The sequence below is a fragment of the Acinonyx jubatus genome, chromosome X (genome assembly GCF_027475565.1).
Source record: "Acinonyx jubatus isolate Ajub_Pintada_27869175 chromosome X, VMU_Ajub_asm_v1.0, whole genome shotgun sequence".
Taxonomy (NCBI): Eukaryota; Metazoa; Chordata; class Mammalia; order Carnivora; family Felidae; genus Acinonyx; species Acinonyx jubatus.
Genome location: NC_069389.1, coordinates 56,207,159 through 56,217,738, shown reverse-complemented (window position 1 = coordinate 56,217,738; position 10,580 = coordinate 56,207,159). Strand labels below are relative to the sequence as shown.

The 10,580-nt window shown below is 41.9% G+C and overlaps 1 long non-coding RNA gene across 1 annotated transcript; it reads left to right on the top strand.

Annotated features, from left to right (window-relative positions):
• Nucleotides 1-1,581: 1,581 nt before the first annotated feature.
• On the top strand, nt 1,582-9,846 carry LOC128311611 (uncharacterized). Its single transcript, XR_008290134.1, has 2 exons — nt 1,582-6,624; nt 9,728-9,846. It is a non-coding gene; the product is annotated as an uncharacterized LOC128311611 (long non-coding RNA).
• The last annotated feature ends 734 nt before the right edge of the window (nt 9,847-10,580 follow it).

Genomic DNA, 10,580 nt, shown 5'->3' with positions numbered 1-10,580 from the left:
TGGAGCCTACCTTAAAAAAAAAAAAAGTTATAAAGGTCATACCAGGAAAAATTATATTCCCATTCCTATCCCAGCTGGTAATCAGGGTTTTCAGTTTCTTGTTTATCCTTTTGCAGCTCATTCCTAATGCCCTAAAGCATCCATTGTATGAAATAAATGAAGTTACTACCCATGCTTCTAGAATGGTGTTAATCTTTTGCAGTTCTTGAGAGAATTGAGAGAATAGTCACACAAATAATTTTCTATAGGGCTTTATTCTGTGAACCTTGGTTGAGAAAAGCTATAGAGATAAATTGTGCATATATAAGCAATTGTGGATATATATGTAATTTTTCTTCTTTTAAAGAGAACTGGTACAATCTTACATGCTGCATCTGTATTCACTTAATGTGCATTGGACATCTTTCTATCTTCTCTTTTTTTTCTATCTATAATCTATTAGAGACAGATAGGTAACTATATTTACATGTATCTCCAAACCTAAAGAGATCCCTCATTTATTTTTTTTAATTTTTTAAAATGTTTATTTATTTTTGAGAAAGAGAGACAGAGCATGAGCAGGGAAGGGGCAGACAGAGGGAGACACAGGATCCGAAGCAGGCTCCAAGCTCTGAGCTGTCATCACAGAGCCCGACGAAGGGCTCGAACTCAAGAACCCTGAGATCATGACCTGCCGAAGTCAGACGCCTAACCGACTGAGGCACCCAGGCGCCCCAAGAGCTCCCTCATTTAAAAAACTCACCTGTCTTGTTATGCCCAGAATTCGTGATCCCCAAAGACCACCAGGGAGCCGAGTCAGATGCAAAAGCAAAGAGCCTTTATTCGAGCTAGCTCGAGCTCAATCCCCTACCTGCACCGATGCAGCGGTGAGATGCCAGGGAGAGAGAGCGAGTTTCAAAAGCACAAAGGTTTTATTGGGGTCTGGGGCAGTTGGTGAGGTAATGGCTGTGGCCTCAGCTGATTGGCTGGGGAAGGGTCGGAGTCCTGTTACGCAGGTCGCCGGGAGTGTTTTGATCGGGAAGTTTGAACCGGTGAGCGGGAGGTTACTCAAGGGGAGGAGGCGTGGTCAAGGTGAAGGACACAGAACAAGATGGAGTCCGCCGGGGTAGGCCCGCCCTTTCATGTCTTTTCTATTTTTATTTATTTATTTACTTATATGTTTGTTTGTTTAATAGTTTTTAAGTTTATTTACCTTTTATTTTATTAGTTTTTATGTTTATTTATTTTTGAGAGAGAGGGAAATAGAGTATGAGCTGCAGAGGAACAGAGAGAGAGAGAGACACAGAATCCGAAGTAGACTGCAGGCTCTGAGCTGTTGTAGCAGGGTTTTCGCACAGTCGTGACACTGAGGCTTTTCTTTCCAGGAAGCAACTTTATTCCTACCGGCACAGTTCAGTTGGGTTCCTACCCAAAGAACTGAGCCCCGAATGCCACATGGCTTAGTTTTTTATATATTTTTTACTTCTTTGTCTCCCATATATAGTAACACACAAACATGCAGTCTGATTAAGTGGTCTCATGTTACAAGGTCGTGAGGGATGTTGTCAAGTACTGAATAGCAAGGTTGCCTTGAGGTTTTTTTTTTTTTTTTTTTTACCTTAGGGAGAGGACCCTATCACACTGTCAGCAGAGAGCCCAACGCGGGGCTCGAACTCAAAGACTGCAAGATCATGACCTGAGCCATAGTCAGATGCTCAACTGGCTAAGCCATCCAAGCGCCCCTAAATTTATTTATCTTGAGAGAGGGAGAGAGCACTGGCGGGGTAGATAGAGGGAAAGAGAGAGAGAGAGAGAGAGAGAGAGAGAGAGAATTGTGAGCAGGCTTTTTGCTGTCAGTGCAGAGCCTGAAATGGGGCTCCAACCCCCAAACCATGAGACCATGACCTAAACCAAAATCCAGAGTCAGACACTTAACTGACAGAGCCACCCAGGTGCCCCTGTCTTTTCTTTTTTTTAAGTTTATTTATTTATTTGGACAGAGAGAGAGAGAGAAAGAGTGCATGAGCAAGGGAGGGACAGAAAGAGAGAGAGAATATACCAAACAGGCTCTTTGCTGTCAGCTTGGAGCCTGACATGGGGCTCTATCCCATGAACCGTGAGATCATGACCTGAGCCGAAATCAAGAGTCAGATGCCTAACTGACAGAGCCACCAGACACCCCTAGTATCTTTTTGATCATTGCCATCCTTAGTGGGTATGAAGTGGTATCTTACCGTGGTTTTGATTTGCATTTTCCTGATGGCTAGTGACCTCGAGCATCTTTTCATGTTTTGTCCATTTGCATATCTTCACTAGAGAAATGTTTATTCAGATTCTGTGCCCATTTTAAACTGAGTTATCTTGGGATGCCTGGGTGGCTCAGTCAGTTAGGCATCTGACTTTGGCTCAGGTCGTGATCTTGCAATTTGTGAGTTTTAACCCCCACATTGGGCTTTCTGCTGTCAATTTAGAGCCTGCTTGGAATTCTCTGTCTCCCTCTTTCTCGGTCCCTACCCAGCTTGCACACACATGCACTCTCATCCTCTCTCTCTCTCTTTCAAAAATAAATAAACATTTAAAAAATTAAAAATACATAAATAAATTGGGTTATCTTATTTTTTTATTGTGGCAAAACATATATAACATAAAGTTTACCATTTTAACCATTTATAACTGTACATTTCTGTGGCATTAAGTATATTCATATTGTTATGCAACCATCACCACCATCCGTTTACAGAACTTCTTCATCTTCCCCAACTGAAACCATACCAATTAAATACTAACTCTCTCTTCTCTCTCCCCAGTCTCTAGCAACCACCATTCAGTGTTCTGCCTCTATGCATTTGACTATTCTAGAAACCTCATGTAAGTGGGATCTTATAATATTTGTCCTTTTGTGACTAACTTATTTTCCTTAGCATAATAACTTGAAGACTCATCTAGGTTGTAGCATATGTCAACGTAACCTTCCTTTTTAAGGCTGAATAATAGGGTACTTGGCAATCAAAAGAATGAAATCTTATCATTTGCAACAACATGGATAGAACTAGAGTGTACTATGCCAAGCAAAATAAGTCAGAGAAAGATAAATATCATATGATTTAACCAATATGTGGAATTTAAGAAACAAAACAGATAGGGGAAGGGAAGGAAAAATAAGATAAAAAGAAAGAGTGAGGCAAACCATAAGAGACTCTTAAATACAGAGAACAAACTGAGGGTTGCTGGAGGGGTGTTGGGTGGGGGGATGGGCTACATGGGTGATGGGCATTAACGAGGGCACTTGTGGGGTGCCTGGGTGGGTCAGTCGGTTAAGCATCCAACTTTGGCTCAGATCATGATCTCATGGTTTGTGAGTTCAAGCTCTGCGTTGGGCTCTGTGCTGACAGCTCAGAGCATGGAGCCTGTTTCGGATTCTGGGTCTCCCTCTCTCTGCCCCTCCCCCACTCACACTCTGTCTCTATCTCGAACAAAAATAAACATTAAAAAAATAATAAAATAATTTTTAAAAAAGGAGGACACTTATTGAGATGAGCACTGGGTGTTATATGTAAGTGATGAATCACTAAATTCTCCTGAAACCATTATTACACTACATATTAACTAACTTGGATTAAATAAAATTTTTTAAAAGGCTGAATAATAGGGGTGCCTGGGTGGCTCAGTTGGTTAGGCATCCAACTCTGATCCGGCTCAGGTCATGATCTTGGGGTTTGTGAGACTGAGCCCTGCATTGGGATCTGCGCTGACAGCATGGAGCCTGCTTGGGATTCTCTCTCTCTCTCTCTCTCTCTCTCTCTCTCTCTCTTCTCCCCCCCAACCCCTCCCCCACTTGCACTCATGTGTTCTCTCTCTCTCAAAATAAATAAATAAACTGAAAAAAAGGCTGAATAATATTCCATTGTATGTATATACCACATTTTGTTTATTCATTCGTTTTTAATTTTTTTTAATGTTTATTTTTGAGAGAGACAGCATGCAAGCGGGGGAGGGGCAGAGAGAGAGAGGGAGACAGAATCCGAAGTAGGCCCTGAGCTCCGAGCTGTTAGCACAGAGCCCGATGCGGGGCTTGAACTCAAGAACTGTGAAATCATAACCTGAGCCAAAGTCGGGCGCTTAACTGAGTGAGCCACCCAGGTGCCCCTCTCCATTCATTTGTGTATTTGTTGTTTTTTTTTTTAATTTTTTTAAACATTTATTCATTGTTGAGTGTGAGCAAGGGAGGGGCAGAGAGAAAGGGAGACACAGAATCTGAAGCAGGCTCCAGGCTTTGAGCTGTCAGCACAGAGCCCATGCAGGGCTCAAACCCACGAACCTGTGAGATCATGACCTGAGCCAAAATCGGACGCTTAACCAACTGAGCCACCCAGGTGCCCCTGTTTTTGTTTTTGTTTATAATAGTCATCCTAGTGGATATGAAGGTGTTATCTTGTTATTATTAGATTGTAAGAATTCTTTTTTTTAAGTTTATTTATTTTGAGAGAAAGAAAGAACCAGAAAGGGAGGGGCAGGGAGAGAGGGAGACAGAGGATCTGAAGCAGGCGCCCTGTCCTGACAGCAGACAGCATAATTTGGGGCTCGAACTCACAAACCATATATTCATGACCTGAGTTGAATCGCATGCTTAACTAACTGACTGAGCCACCCAGATGCCCAGAAAGAATTCTTTATATATTCTAGATACAAGCCTTTTATCAGATAAATGATTTGCAAATATTTTCTCCTGTTCCATAGGTTGTCTTTTCACTTTCTCGATGGTATCATTTGAGGAACAAAAGTTAATTTTGATGAAAATGGATTCATCTATTTTTAATTCTTTTGCTAGTGTTTTGTTGTCATATCTAGGGCTCCATTGCCAAATCCAAGGTCAGGAAAATTTATACCTGTTTTCTTATAAGAATTGCATATTTTCTTTATTTTTTAATGTTTTTTAAACATTCAATGTAGGGCTTGAACTCATAACCCCAAGATCAAGAGTTGCATGTTGTACTGACTGGGCAAGCCAGGCACCCTAAGAATTTTATATTTTTCAGCTCTTTGATAAATTTTGAGTTAATTTTTTTAAGTAGGCTCCATGTCCAATGTGGGGCTTGAACTCACGACCCCAAGATAAGAGTGGAATCCTCCACCTACTGAGCCAGCATGATGTCCCAATTTTGAGTTAATTTCTTAAAAATTAAAAAAAAATGTTTTTAAAAAATTTTTAATGCTTATTTGTTTTTCAGAGAGAGAGCATGAGTGGGGGAGGGTCAGAGAGAGAGGGAGACACAGAATCCAAAGCAGGCCCCAAGCTCTGAGCTGTCAGCAGAGCCTGACACGGGGCTTGAACCCCCAGACCGTGAGATCATGACCTGAGCCGAAGTTGGACACTTAACCGACTGAACCACCCAGGCGCCCCTTTGGTCTTCTTTTTCAAGATTGTTTTGACTATTCTAGGTCCCTTGAACCTCCATACGAATTTTAGAATCAGCTTGTCAGTTTCTGCAAAGAAGACAGCTAGAATTTTAAGGGTTGCCTTATGTCTACAGATCCATTTGGAGAATATTGCCATCTTAACAATACCAAGGCTTCTGAATCAAAAACATGGGATAGCTTTCCATTTTTTAAAGTCTTTAATTTCTTTCAACAATATTTTTAAAAAGATTTCTAATGTCTTATTTTATTTTTGAGAGAGAGACAGAGTGCATGCAGGGGAGGGGCAGAGAGAGAGGGAGACACAGAATCTGAAGCAGGCTCCGAGCTGTCAGCATGGAGCCCGATGTGGGTCTCAAACTCATGAACCAGGAGATCGTGACCTGAGCTGAAGTCGGAAGCTTAACTGACTGAGCCACCCAGGTGCCCCTGCTCTTCTTTTGATAAACCTATTACTAAATATTTTTTTGATGTGTTTATAAATAGAATTTTTAAATATCATTTTTGAGGACGCTTGGGTGGCTCAGTCAGTTAAGCATTCAACTTCAGTTCCAATCATGATCCCATGGTTTGTGGGTTCAAGCCCCACATCAGATCCTCTTCAGATCCTCTGTTCCCCCTATCTATGCCCCTCCCCCATCAAAAATAAATAGACATTAAAAAAATAAATTTCATTTTTGGTTTATTGTTTCTGTATAGAAATACAATTGATTTTGGTATATTGATTTTGTACCCTGCAACTTAGCTTATTAGTTATTAGAACTTACCTATTCTGTTGGTTTTTAAAGTTAATATATTTTGAGAGAGAGAGAGAGTACAAGCAGGGGAGGGACAGAGGGAGAGAGAGAGAGAATTCCAAGTAGGCTCCACACTGTCAGTGCAGAGCCCCACGCAGGGCTCGAACTCACAAACTGAGAGATCGTGACCTGAGCCGAAACCAAGAGTTGGATACTTAACCGACTGAGCCACCCTAGTGCCCCTACTTCTTCTTGTCCAATACAGATGCATCTTATTTGTTTCTCTTGCCTAATTGTTCTACCTCAAGCTTCCAATGTTGCATAGGAGTGGTAAGAGTAGACATCCTTGTCTTGTTTCTAATTATAGGTGCAAAGTATTCAGTTTTTCATGATTAAGTATGATGTAATTGTGGATTTTTTATAGTTCTTAAGGACTGCCTCTCCTCCTATGCTGAATCTCTGAACCTCTACTCTGGAGATCTGGACAGGGACAGTAAGTAGCCTCTTGGAGTAATGCCTCTGTTTTATGACCAGGGCACTGGAAAGGACTGGTAGCTGGCCTCTGGTCTTCTTGGCTTGCCAGTGTGAAACCTCTGCCCTACATACTAGCTGGGATGGCCTTCAAGGCTGCAGTATTTTTGGCTTACTGGTACCTGGGAAGAGCCTCCAATCTATGATTGGGATCTGGGTGGAGGAAGGGAGCCCCCCCCCCCCCCCGCCATCTCATGGCCTCAATTGCTGGGAATTTGGCCTCGGCCACTTGATCTAGGAATGGTTGAGAAATATTGGAGGCCTGCCCCTCCTGGGAAGATACCATAATCCTTGACTGGAACCTGAGAGGAGAGGACATCCTGTTTTTTTGACCACATCTGCCCAGAGTGGATCTTCAGTCATGCTGAACTAAGGTCAGGGAGGAGGTTGTGGGTCATTGCTCAAGTGTCACAGACTCTTACTCTTCTTAATAAGATTTTGATTTTCTTGAATAATTTTTTTTTTCATTTGCTCTATGCCCTTAGGACAATTTCCAGAGAGTTTAAATGGTTGTTTGCATGTTTAGAAAAATAATTTTTACCACTTATGGGTGTTTCATTTGGGAGTGGGTATGCAGAATTTCCCACATTGCCATTTGGAAGTGGAATCTCCTCCATTTTAAAAATAACTACAGTTGGGGCACCTGGGTGGCTCGGTCGGTTGAGCATCCAACTCTTGAATTTGGCTCAGGTCATGATCTCACAGTTCATGGAATGGAGCCCAGTGTTGGGCTTAGCTCTGACACCATAGGGCCTGCTTGGAATTCTTTCTCTCCTCTCTCTCTCTGCCCCTCCCCTAGGCTTGTGTGTGTTCTCTCTCAAAATAAATAAACATTATAAAAAATACCTACAGCTGACCCTTAAACAACATGGGTTTGAACTGCGTGGGTCTACTTATATGTGGATTTGGGGGGATACAGTACAGTAATGTAAATGTATTTTCTCTTCTTATGATTTTCCTTTTTTTAAATTTATTTTTGCCAGAGAGATAGAGTGAGCAGGGCAGGGGTAGAGAGAGAGGGAGACACAGAATCCGAAGCAGGCTCCAGGCTCTGAGCTGTCAGCACAGAGCCCAACACAGAGCTCGAACTCATGAACCGCGAGATCATGACCCAAGCCGAAGTTGGACATTTAACCGACTGTGCCACCGAGGTGCCTCTTCCTTATGATTTTCTTAACATTTTCTTTTCTCTAGCTTACTTTATTGTTAGAATACAGTATATAACACATATAGCATGTGTTAATTGACTATTTGTGTTATCCATAAGGCTTCCAGCCAACAGTAGGCTTTTAGTTAAGTTTTGGGGGAGTCAAGAGTTATATGCAGATTAAAAAAATTTTTTTAATGTTTATTTTTGAGACAGAGAGACAGTGCAAGTGGGGGAGGGGCAGAGAGAGAAGAGGACACATAATCTGAAGCAAGCTCCAGGCTCTGAGCTGTCAGCACAGAGCCTGATATGGGGCTCAAACTCGAGAACCACCAGATCACGACCTGAGCCAAAGTCAGATACTCAACCAACTTGAGCCACCCAGACACCCTTAAGATTTTTGTAAGTCAACTCTATTCCCAACATTGGGCTCGAACTCATGGCCCCGAGAACCCATGACCCCAAGATCAAGAGTCACATGCTATACTGACTGAGCCAGTCAGGTACCCCTATATGCAGATTTTTGTGCAGGGGTTGGTGGCCCAAGATTATACAATGGTTGGCTAGCTAAAATCAAACATGGAGATTTGTGGTGGGCTGCAGTTATGCAGTTAGGCTTGGGAGGGACCTGGGTCTCTAGGAATGCCAGAGGCCTGCTTAACTGCCCTGACTGAAGAATGCCCCAAGGTGGGCCCTCCCAGGTGTTTCTTGCAGTCCTTGGGGAACTCAGCTATCTACACATAATATACAAAGTTTAGCAAAACAATAGGACCCATAGACCCTTGCTGTGTATCTCTGATTTGATTAGTCTCTTGTGAATGTGCACCTTTAAGTCCTGCTCCCTTTGTTTTTGCATGCCTGAAATGTTATACGCCCTGTGTACACAGCAAGGCAACTGAGATTTGTGATTGGCCTGACACTGCAAGAAAGGAGAATATGAGTGAAGTGAACCGGGTCTTCCACCACGAGTGTTGACCCCATGCCTTCTCCTCTCTTTCTTAGCAAAGTGTGGAGTAATCTTTCATCCATTGGCACAGAGTTTGCTGGCCATTCCCGGCACCTTGAAAGGACCATACTTTATGTAACCAGTCCCATAGGGATTAATATTTAGATTTTTAAAAATACTTTACCATTGGGGCATCTGTCTGGCTCAGTCAGAAGAGCATGCTACTCTTGGTCTTGGGGTCATGAGTTTGAGCCCCACATTGGGCGTAGAGATCATTTTAATTAATTAATTAATCAATCAATCAAAATACTTTACCATTGAAAATTATGTGTAATTAATAACCCCTGTGTATGCTAGTGTAGCTGTAATACAGATTTCAATTTCTGGGTCAAATAATATGAATAAAAATAGCTTTGATAGATGCTGCCATATTGCCCTCTGAGAGGGCTTCCACCAGGAACATAAGGGACTATCTATTTCTTTATACTCTGACCACCATAGTGTGTTATCAAAATTTGGGGTCTCCACTAGCCATATTATGTGGCAAATGATTTAATTTTTTTTAATTTTTAAAAATTAAATTTATGTATTTATTTATTTAGAGAGAGAGAGTGAGTAGGGGAGGGCAGAGAGAGAGAGGGAGACACAGAATCTGAAGCAAGCTGAAGGCTCCAAGCTGTCAGCACAGAACCTGACAAGGGGCTCAAACTCATGAACTGCAATTAAGAGTTGCAGGCTTAAACGACTGAGCCACCCAGGCACCCCTCTTTTATTTTTATACTGAAAGGGTTAAATTGTAGTGTAGGGCTAACCTGTAGCCTTAAGACATAACAGCTTTGTTTTAACACTATAGGTTAAGAGATAACAGCCTTATCCTATCAATCCAAGGATGGATTAGTGTTTGATTGGATTGGGGCAAGGGCCTGTTTGAACTGTTTCTACCTGGGAACTATTCCTTTGTTCTGTTCCCAGGTGATAAGACGATGTGGTCAGCTATAAAAACTCTGTACCCCGACTCTGGTCAAGAGTGTCGATCCCTATCCATCGGTTTGCCTTGCCTCTCATTGCAATAAAGTTTGTTGTGACTGTCACTGGTGCCTGTAGCATTCTGTTTCAGGAGTCGTGTGGATTCAACAATATGGTCAAAGTCATCAATCTTTTATTATATGATTTCTAGGTTCAAGTCATACCAAGAAAGGCATCACCCCTCCCTGCTCTGAGATAAGAAAAAAATTTTTCCCATGATTCCTCCTAGTACTGTTATGCGAAACAGGGTGCTGTCGAAAAAAAACACCAGACACCGAATAGAAGCGAGGCAAGATTTTATTCACGGCTGTGCCAAACCTGATCTCCTGATCTTAAGGAGAAAAGTGCGGAGAATGGCCCCGAACAAAGGTAGCAGTGAGCTTATATGGATTTTAGCAAGTCAGAATACGTCATTATTTAGTTAACCAGTTACAATTTACAACATTTCATGGTAGCCAATTATATTGTGACATACAGACGTTAGTTTTGGTGGGAACCTATCAATTTAAAGTTCTTTGTCCTAAGAGGGTTTAAAATGACTAATCATAGTTAGACACCTAAGATACCCTGGGGCAGTGAGTTCGTGACTTTTTACATGTTGGTCTTTGCCTAGGCCAGATCTTGGTAGAAGGGATGGGGGAGCGTTTTGCAACTTAAGTTATCCACTTAGCAAGCAGGCGAAGTTACAGAAGCGAGATAGGGCAGTTAGTAATTTCCGATAACCCTAATAGGGAACTACATAAACTTTTATCTTAATTATTCATGAGAGGTGAGTTTAAGCTGAACTTATATACAATCA